This window comes from Culex quinquefasciatus, chromosome 3 (assembly GCF_015732765.1).
Source record: "Culex quinquefasciatus strain JHB chromosome 3, VPISU_Cqui_1.0_pri_paternal, whole genome shotgun sequence".
Lineage (NCBI taxonomy): Eukaryota > Metazoa > Arthropoda > Insecta > Diptera > Culicidae > Culex > Culex quinquefasciatus.
This window is the reverse complement of record NC_051863.1, coordinates 97,651,438-97,662,213: the sequence shown is the minus strand read 5'-3', so window position 1 is coordinate 97,662,213 and position 10,776 is coordinate 97,651,438. Positions and strand designations below refer to the sequence as shown.

The window sequence follows — 10,776 nt, the reverse complement described above, 5'->3', positions numbered from 1 at the left end:
AATGACTATTCAGGGAAATGACTATTCAGGGATATGACTAATCGGGTAAGTGGCATTCGGGATTGTGGCCCATTCGGGAAAATGGCATTCGGGGATGTGGACGATTAGGGGAAATGGGAAATTCGGGTAAATGGAATTCGGGGAAATGACTATTAGGGGAAGTGTCTTTTCGGGGAAGTGGCATTCGGGGAAATGTCCCTTCGGTAATATGGGTTTCGGGGAAATGTCATAGATTCGATGTTGAGATCTACGCTCTCTTCGTGAATGCGTTCGGCACTGGGCAGGAATCACGTTTTAGCAGGGCTGCCAACGTGGTCGTCACCAGGAACACCAATCCCCAGAACCACAGGGCCCGGCAGCGTCACCAGCGCCATGAACACCACGTAGCCAAAGAAGTATAAGGCCGTCTACGTTGCAACGCTTCAGTATCGTCAGTCAGTCACCCGTCGACGGCAATGTCCTGCGTGGCGGCGAGGAAGTTCAGCGCGAAAAAGATCGCCGTCAGGATGGAAATGTTCGGCGCGACGTGGGAAGCCACATCATCTCCCTCGGAGTTTCCCAGGCAGCAGTTCACGTGCAGGTTGAGAATCAGTATAAACGATCAGGTACTGCGTCGGGATGAACCAAGACTTGCGACCAAAGCGCGACTAGTACAGCGTGTCAACGATTGGCGCCCACACCAGCTTCATATTGAACGGCCGGTGGACGAAGCTGAACTCGGCCTGAAATGTTAAACAAGTGTTATCACGACGCGTCAAGCTTCCAACTCATCTCTTATCAACCCCATCGTGATAAGACGTATTACCGGACCAACCTTCAACACGCACCTGTTGTTTGTAGCTGGCGCCGCGATTCTGAAACATCTTCGGGATGGCCGCCGCCAGCCCAATTGAAATGCCCTGCAGCAGGTACAGAAAGAACAGGATGGTAATGTTTCCCCCGAGGGGCGAGACAATAGTAAGAAATTAAATAAATTAAATTAATTAACTGCCGAAATTAATTAATTAACGAGAAGTTAATTTTGTTTACGATCCAATCATCGCCACCTCTTCTTACACCACATTGGTTTGACAGTTTGACCTCACGCGTATTTGTTTTTGTTTTGAACTGTCGCAAAAAAAAAAAAATAAGCAGGAGAATTCAGGTGGCGCAGGAGATCAGGAAATGTTGCTGAAACAGGAGATGCTGGCCAGAGGATCGATCTGGGAGGAAAAGTCCTTCGTTTTTTCGGACAGTGTAGTTGATCGGTGAGGACCGCATCGTGATTTATCCGATTGCATTCAAGCGCCCAGCAAGCAAGCTTCTTTTGCTCCCCGGTATAGATGGCTGGGATGGATTAGCCTTTGGCAACAACTCCAACGTCCTGATCGGATCCGGCTCAAGCTGTTCAATCATCCCGATCGGAAAACTTTCTGCTCGCGTCATCATTACAGCAGCGCTGGTCCAATCGACAGCGGAATAACAATCTCGTCCGCTTCTTCCTCTTCAGCGGCAGTAGCGGTCATCGCCCAGCAAGTGGAGTCCAAGATCAACAACAACCTTCACGCGAATGCGCAAGGGCACGAGTTTAACGATTCGTAGGGCAGCAACCAGTGGCCGAGCTCAAGTGATGGTGCAGGATGCGGTGGAAGTGGTGCCCAGTATCATCACAGTGTTATCTATGTCACAATTAATCACGGTGTAGTTGGTGGGGGCATCACAGAGGGACACACCACCACTATCAGGCGCAACAAGTCGGAGGAGGTCGGGGTTAAGGACACGAACCCGGTGGATCAAATGGCGTTGCCGGAGCTTGAGAACGAACCGATGCATGTAGGATAAGTTAGTGATTATGTGGAGTTTCACTAGTTAAAAAGTTTCTTGTTTTATGTTTCTCCTCAGCTCCAAAGCATCAAGCAACTAGACGACACCACCTTCCAGAAGTTCACAACTTAGCAGAAGTAACAGTAACCACAATCACAGCAGTCTCAACTGATGGCAGGACCTCCAACGAGTAGCAGTGGCCATATGCAGTCACACATGCGACAACAACAACACCAGCAGCTCAGTCCGGACCGTAGGTACACGTCGCCAAACGAGCAGAACGTCATCATACATCCACATCAGTCGGGTCAACCGCCGAGCGGGTTAGTCGTGAAACACATCGTCCCAGATCCGATCAATTGGACCGGCAAATTACGTAGGCTTGCAGTAGTGCTTACCACCGTTCAATCCGTGACACCCTCTGGCCCCGTGATGACCACCATCACCGGTACGACCTTGAGCCCGGCGGTCCAGCAACATTTGTTAGACAGTTAGAAAACAAGTTTATATATTTATTTAAATGGTTTCCATTATAATGAAAAACAAATTAATTATAATCAATAAACAACTGCCAAAAGGACCCAGACCACTTAAATTAAATTGAGCATGCTTGTCGGGACGGTGCTTTGTGGCGGTTTGTGAAACGCGAACAGATAGTAATCACCATCAGGTTGACGTCTTGACGATCTTCCTAGAGTCGAATTACCATTCCAGTGAATTCACCGTGATTTCCGCAGATGAATCCATCTTCATGAAGATAGAAATGAACGACAGGTGACGACGCCTGCTGACGTCGTCATTCTTCGAATCGTAATCCGGACTGGTCTTGGGGGCACTCATTCCGAGGCACATCTCAATAAATTCATCACACAACTCTGGATCAGTCGTGAAGCTCAAATGAAGACGCCTGAAATAAACAGTAATTTGCTGACTGCGTTTTTTTTTTAAATTAATTTAAAATACTCATGGCATACTGCCGTTTGAAGAAACTCTTACTAACAGCGCACTATGGTACATTGGGTGGCCAAGTTTCAAAAAAGTGACCTTCTCCAAATATTTTTTGGTATTTTTTTCTCGAAAGTAAACATTCTAACTAAGAAAAATCCAAATTTTCAAAGCTCTAAGTTTGTTCATTACGGAGATACGCAAGCTGAAAGTCAAAAAATGGAGTAAAAATCTAGCGTTTTTCGTAAAAAAGGCTGATTGTTTAATTTTAACATAGCTCAGCCATTTTAAATATTTTATTAGGACAATTATACATCGTTGGAAAGGTAATGAGATAAGCTTTTAAACTATTAATAGATAAAATGTTGTTTCCAAACCAAAAACTGAAGTTTTCATCGAATAACTGGAGCATTTTTTTGATCAGTAGTGCGGTGCCTGTGTGGACGCGCAGTCCTGTTTTTTCGTGTTATTTTCCGTCTCTTTTGTGTCGCTGTTCGAGAGCATGGGGTGATTGGCTATTATAATTAAATAATGGCATCAGTAGTGCGGTGCCTGTGTGGACGCGCAGTCCTGTTTTTTCGTGTTATTTTCCGTCTCTTTTGTGTCGCTGTTCGAGTGCATGGGGTGATTGGCTATTATAATTAAATAATGGCATCAGTAGTGCGGTGCCTGTGTGGACGCGCAGTCCTGTTTTTCGTGTTATTTTCCGTCTCTTTTGTGTCGCTGTTCGAGAGCATGGGGTGATTGGCTATTATAATTAAATAATGGCATCAGTAGTGCGGTGCCTGTGTGGACGCGCAGTCCTGTTTTTTCGTGTTATTTTCCGTCTCTTTTGTGTCGCTGTTCGAGTGCATGGGGTGATTGGCTATTATAATTAAATAATGGCATCAGTAGTGCGGTGCCTGTGTGGACGCGCAGTCCTGTTTTTCGTGTTATTTTCCGTCTCTTTTGTGTCGCTGTTCGAGTGCATGGGGTGATTGGCTATTATAATTAAATAATGGCATCAGTAGTGCGGTGCCTGTGTGGACGCGCAGTCCTGTTTTTCGTGTTATTTTCCGTCTCTTTTGTGTCGCTGTTCGAGTGCATGGGGTGATTGGCTATTATAATTAAATAATGGCATCAGTAGTGCGGTGCCTGTGTGGACGCGCAGTCCTGTTTTTCGTGTTATTTTCCGTCTCTTTTGTGTCGCTGTTCGAGTGCATGGGGTGATTGGCTATTATAATTAAATAATGGCATCAGTAGTGCGGTGCCTGTGTGGACGCGCAGTCCTGTTTTTTGTGTTATTTTCCGTCTCTTTTGTGTCGCTGTTCGAGTGCATGGGGTGATTGGCTATTATAATTAAATAACGGCATCAGTAGTGTGGTGCTTTTCGGAACGCGCAGTTCTGTTTTTTTACCTTCTTTTTTTTTCATTGTTTTTTTTTCCACTCGCGTTCGTTGGCCGATGAGTTTTTTTGTGTTGTTCTCTATTTATAGTTTTCTATAAAAACGGACCTATTTTTTTTTGAGACTAGCAAGTCGTATTGCTGGATTAAGCCCTTTCTATATCATTTCAATAATCATTTCAATAAATGAAGCCCTTCTTACATCACCGTTGATCGGAAGGCACGCCGACGGAGAATTTCTGGAGAATCGCGGTCGAATTAATACTATATTTAAATCCCTAGATAGCTATCTTTCCGCAGCCGGCTGCCTAAGATTTTAAAATTTCAACCGATAAACAAATTGCTTATGGTCGCATCACCTACCACAGTGAATCCTGACCTCATACCCATCTTACTAACCCCTCAAAACTCATGTGATACTTTGTCGGAGACGCAGTCGATTTGGCGGTCCCATCACTCAAGTATCGGACTAACATTCCCATCCACTTCCCCGTGTCTTACCTCTGGTCGTGGCCGGCGTCGGTATTGATCAGCATGATAGGGACCTTTGAAAATTGCGAAGGGGTGATGATTGGTTCCTACTTTTCATCTGTGGTCCACGGAGCAATGTTTGGGGGTCCTGGTCAATAACGAAGTAGCAGCTACGGGTAGACACCAATGCTATGCTAATAACTGGAGCATTTTTTTGACAAAACTTATTTTTTTGTGTTTGTTAATCGAGTACTTTTTTTGCTAACCGATGCTAAACATGAAACTAAGATCACTTGAAAGATTGGATCCTAATCTCCTCATCGTGGACAACGCCGGCACCGTTTCCTTTCGAAGCTGATGACAAGCTGAGTACTCGTTCGCCATCTTCATTCCGTCGATCCGTCAACGTCGACGCCTCCAATTCACGTTTCATGGCTCACTTAATCTGAAAACTGTAGAAAAGAATAATAGCAACTAGAACAAGAGCTGTTTGCCATAACAACTGACCAGCTCCTTGCCGGCTTCGAGGTGGATCTCTTTAGCAATGTTTTGTGCGATTCGTCCGTCTTGTTTTGTCTCTGCGAGGTGCAAAACAGTTTATAACAATTAGACTTAATTGGTAGCGAAAATGTAATTATTAGTCCTAGTTTGTACCGAAACTGTGAAAAGTCTGCGCGAAATTCCCCGCATCACCCCTCGGCCGCTGTCAGTTGGCGCTCACCAAGGAACTCACCACAACCCAAGCAAGAGCGTGAGAGAATACTGCGCGACCGCAAGAGCAAACGGGAAGTCGGCGAGAGCATTCAGTCTGCTGCGATCAGCCTAAGCAAGTGCATGTCCGCGCACCAACGTGCACGAGTGTGGTCAAAAACCACGTGTGTTCCGCGCGTTCGAGGAAAGTTTCGCGAACGGTAGTGACCCGTGTGTGCTCCCTTGTGAGACGTTCCGTGTGTCCGCCATCGGCCCCTGTGCGCCCTCCTCAAGCGTCGCAACGACGGCTCCGCGGGCAAACAAAACCCGCACCAGCAAGAGCCTCAGGCCCAACGCAACCCGGGCGCGACACGAAGAGGACAGAGGTGCAGAAAAGGCGGCACGGCGGCTGCGAAAAGGGTAAGCGACGAACCAAAAGTCCCGCGTGGGAAACGGAACCGCACCGCACACGAGACGGTGACGCATCTGCCTGGACGAAGGCTGACTCAAAGCGGACAATACCATCCCGCGCTCGAAGCACGGTCAAGCCAGGAAGAGCGACATCAACGAACTGCGAAAATTGGTGCCGATACGATCTCGAGAACGCCGATCTGGAACGGCGTGGGTACAACTAGCAGCAGGAGAGGTCTTTTGGTGGAGACTCGAGCTCATCTGGACATCGAGGCGGACCGGTGCTGAAGAAGTTACGGGCGGAGCGAGCCGAATCGAACGGCCGCCGTGCGGGACAAGAGCACACGTTTGTGCGAATCGCGTGAGAGCGCGGGGACGCGGATCGCTCGGCGCTTCCGCGTCGTGGGCCGTCAGGAAGGATCGAGTCGTGGCTGACTTCGGGGTGACTGCTGAGGGCGAACGCGGCAGCATGCAGCAACAGTGAGGAGAGGCGCCAGCGCGCAAGTACCGCTAGTTTTAAGCACAATTTCACACAAAACATGATGTTCCGCATTTAGATAGAGCCAGATTAGGCAAAGTTTGCGAGGTCGCGTAAGCGCATGTTTGTATGTTTTGAGAATCGGTACGCAATACAGTCATGAAGTTTATTTTGTTTTTGCTAGCCGGAAACGTCTCGTTACAAGTTTCCTAAAAAAAGGCAAATAAGTCGATGAAGAATTAATGAAATGCATTTACCGGTTCACACCTGAACCAGCTGTCTCAGGTCAGCGTTGATGATCTCCTGCTTAAAGTCGTTTCTCGTCCGGCGAATCAAAAACAGCTCTAAGGGTGTGACGACGATCAGGCTGGAACATTGGTAAAAACAAAACTGTTTAGTAAACATACACTCTACCGCATAATTGCTCCAGCACACTCAGAACCGGGTAGAATTTTTGAACTCAAAAATGGGTAACGTTGTGGAGGAGTTTAAGCAAAGAAGTTTAAATTGACTAGAAAAATCTGTGATGTTTGTTTGGATGGAACTAAATGCTAACCTTACTTATTTGTTGTTTTTTTTTGTTGGAATCTACGCAGGCGGTCTGTTGATAGTTTGTGGCGGTCTTGTGTCAACATCCAGACAAGCGTAGTTTTTTTTATGTGCTTAATTTTGCCGCTGGCATCCTTAATCTTGAAAGTATGCTTGTTGTCTGATTTAGTATTTTTTAAATTTAAGGTATTACCACAGTTAGGAAACAAGACATTTGCGCAGTAAATGTCGTCGTCGTTGCTATCAACGGTACAGGCATGCTCTTCAACAGCAACAAATTCAAATAGTGGCGAAAACATCTCATCTTCCACGGGGCTTTCACGTTCACGTTCTGTTAGCAGCTCAAACTCCTCACGACTTTCGTCACCTTCCTCAATTGATAAATAAACCATCTTGCAGATCTACTTCCGCTTGGTTGACAGTCTCTCGGGTCGTATATGACGTTGTCGTCACTGAACTGTGAATCATCTAGCGGGTCGACATCCGTTGGTTCGCCATCTCCTGCCTTATGAATGTTTTTCTCCTGGTTGGGATTCCCATCTTCATACTGCGTATCCTCGAAAGGTTCTATCTGCAAGTGTGCTAATTTCGCCGTATTTGATGACGTGCCGAAGTGTTCAAGCCGTTGTTGTTGACGTGATCGTTTAGCTTGTTTATCAATAGAATGGATGTCACTGCCATCGAGTACAGCTACACGTTTCGTGCGAGTTGGTCTGGTCGTTATATTAAAATGTGCATCGAAGTGCTTTTGTGGATTCGTTACTGTCCACGAATGGGTGGGAGCTGCCTTAACGACTTTGAGCCACTTTTGTTCACTTTGACTGTCACACTCCATACAAATATAGCATAGAATGTGACCGGTGATCCGCCCGTTTGCTGGTGGCTCGAACTTAAATTTAAGCTTGGTCGAATCAAACTGTGGAATCCTGTGAAAAAAAAACAAACTTAATAATTGTACAAAACGTGGTTCATATGAATGAAAAAAAATTAAACTGTTTACAAAAATATATTTAAAATTGATGATGTTCCGGTTAACGTGTAAACTCGAAACAATCTGTCAGTTTGTAAATTTCAATCACAGATTTTAACCAGAAATTCAACGATTTTAGGTAAACGTGTAAACTTGAAACAATCTGTCAGTTTGTAAATTTCAATTACAGGTTTTAACGATCCACGATTCAATGATTTTTCTAAAAAAAACGCTTTGACCAGTCCAACGAGATATAGAAGTGGACCGCAGAGGCAAATGATAAGTAAAACAGTTACTATTCAAACAACAAGTGCTAATTTGCGCAATTCCTTATTTCAAACAGAATTCACCAGCCAGAGACTCATCGCTACTACTTGATTGCATGCCAAGCTGCGGGTGTGTGCGACGAAGACATGCCGAAAACACAACCTGCTGCGTAATTTCTAGGCACTGATGAAACGATAGTAGCTACTAGTGGAGTTCGTCAAGTCGGGGTCGAAGTATTGCCTGAATATCTGATGGTAAAAAAGGTCGAGCAATTGTAGCTGCCAAGTGAGAGCAATTTGGCTGCTCAAGCACGTTATTGGCTCCAGGTCTATCAGCTGCAGCATTTGAGGCCGGTTCTGCTTAGCAGTCCCAAGGTCGCGAAAATCTGATGATCTTATCAACGATGCGTTTGAAAACCACCGACGTACGCTACCTCAGCAGTTAACGTGGCCATGACGCGAGCCAAACCTTCTGGTCAAGATGATGCTATATTGTAAGATGAACAGGGTCGTTGTCGGAAAAGGGTTTGGGTTAAACGCGTTCCGGATTGTGAAGCGGTCCAAGCACCAGCGAATGTTCCTTACGCTGTTGGCGAAAGAAGAAGATCCGGAACATAAGGAAAGGTAAAAATGCAGCGGAGTGGTCAGTACAAGTGCTTGATAGAAGCAACAACCTGGTACCCAAGCTGTGGAGTCGGAGTAAGATCTTTTCAAATAGCTTGTGTTTGAGTCGGAGATGGAGTTGGCATATTCTGAATAGCCAGTGTTGGTGAAACTTAAGCGGCAAATTTTCAACAAGGGACCAAGGGAGTTGTTCGAATCGGCGTCTGTGGAGTCAGTTTTTTGGAGAGTACAAGTTGGAGTCGCCCTGCCTTGGAGAAGCGGCCAAACAACTACGTGAACACTAGGGTGGTCCAAATCCGGACTTTTTTGGGGCTACCCCCTGAAATCAAAGATTGACCCATCACTAGGCTAAATTCCAAATTTGAGCTCATTCTGACCACGGGAACCCCTCCCTCCAATCGCTTAAAGTTTGTATGGGAAAATTCGTCAAAATGTATGGAGAAAAGCAACTGTTTTACTTTTTTACCTGTGGAAGGCGCCATAATTATCCGATTCTCACCATTTCTCAAATGTAGAACCTTCATTAAATTTAGAACAACTTTCCCGAAGACACCATATTTTTAGGATTTTTTCCAGCGAAGTTATTAGCGCCCAAAACTGACCCTTTTTGCGCGGCAAGCTGTAAGGGGCTACCTAACAACGATGTTTATTTCCAATTCATACACGCACGTGCTCTCTCTCAGGTTCAAACTCTCTCACGAGCTTGCTCGCCTGCCTGCCTGCCTGTTTACCTACAAGCGCGCGCTGTTTCTCTGCTTGGACTTTTGTCGTCGTCGTCGTTTTCGTTTGCTATCCGCTGCGCTGCGTTTCTGGCATGTTTATTATGATTTTCAACTAAAATAGCAGGATTGTTTTGAGATATATTTAGCATATACATTCTTAAATTATGTCAAAAATAAAAAAAAACTGCTCTGAAAAAAAATGTTTAAAGAAAAGACAGCTTAGGCTCAGTTAACAAAATACAGCAAATGTAATGAGAACAATGTTTGTTTGTTTTCCCAAGCATTACACGCAGTTTTTCGTATATGCTAAAGAAACATGATAATGATTCAATTGTTTTAAAAAAATCAGGTAATACAAATGTTGTTCCTTTAGGTAGTCTGCTTTAACAAAAATATACTATAGTACAAATCAAGGCAATTTCACAATTATTGCTGCAAATTCTCATTCATACTCTTTAGAGAGTATGAATGAAAATTTGCAGCAATCATTGTAAAATTATTATTTAAATTTTAATTTTAGAGTTATTTTTTTATTCTTTCTGGAAATTTCTTTCTGTGTTCCTAGACCAGACCTAGCAACAAATATTGCAACTGTTTATCATTTTTTGTCAGTTTACCTGTACATTTTTCGATTCAGGAAACATCTCTTTCTGCACAATCGTTAACTACATTCAGATCAGTTTAAAAAAAATCTAAAGAAAATTCCTTCCTTTTTTATCTAAAAAACAGCATGGTATTTCTTGTAACAAAAGCAGATAAATTAAAATCCAAAACGTTTGCAAATAGGTTTGGATCAGAACAGATGACGATTCATGGATGAACTAATTCATCAAATTTGTATTCTATCTCACACGCTCTTATAACATGATATCTATTGTTGTGTTTTTTCGTTTTGTTGATCACATATTACATTGAATTTTATATCTCAAAACAAACCTGGTATTTTAGTTCAAAATTATAATAAACATGTCAAGAACACATCGCAGCGAATAGCAAACGAAAACGACGACGACGACAAAAGTCCAAGCAGAGAAACAGCGCGCGCTTGTAGGTAAACAGGCAGGCAGGCAGGCGAGTAAGCTCGTGAGAGAGTTTGAACCTGAGAGAGAGCACGTGCGTGTACGAATTGGAAATAAACATCGTTGTTAGGTAGCCCATTACAGCTGGCCGCGCAAAAAGGGTCAGTTTTGGGCGCTAATAACTTCGCGGGAAAAAAAATCCTAAAAATATGGTGTCTTCGGGAAAGTTGTTCTAAATATACAGCAATTCCATTTGAAAAGAGCCTAAACCAAAAAAAAAGTTCTCCGATCGGGCTCAAAATTTTTCTGGGGGTTCCTTGGCCAAAATAATTAGACCCGTATTTTTTTGTTTGGCCATTAGGGTGACCTACATCGTGCTAGGGTGGTTCGAAAAATGGCAATTTTCGTCATTTTCGCAAAACTACTTTTCTAAAAATCATATCT

The 10,776-nt window shown here is 44.2% G+C and overlaps 1 pseudogene; it reads right to left on the bottom strand.

Moving 5' to 3' along the window:
• Nucleotides 1-236: 236 nt before the first annotated feature.
• Nucleotides 237-956, bottom strand: LOC6051883 (annotated as a pseudogene).
• Between the last annotated feature and the right edge of the window lie 9,820 nt (nt 957-10,776).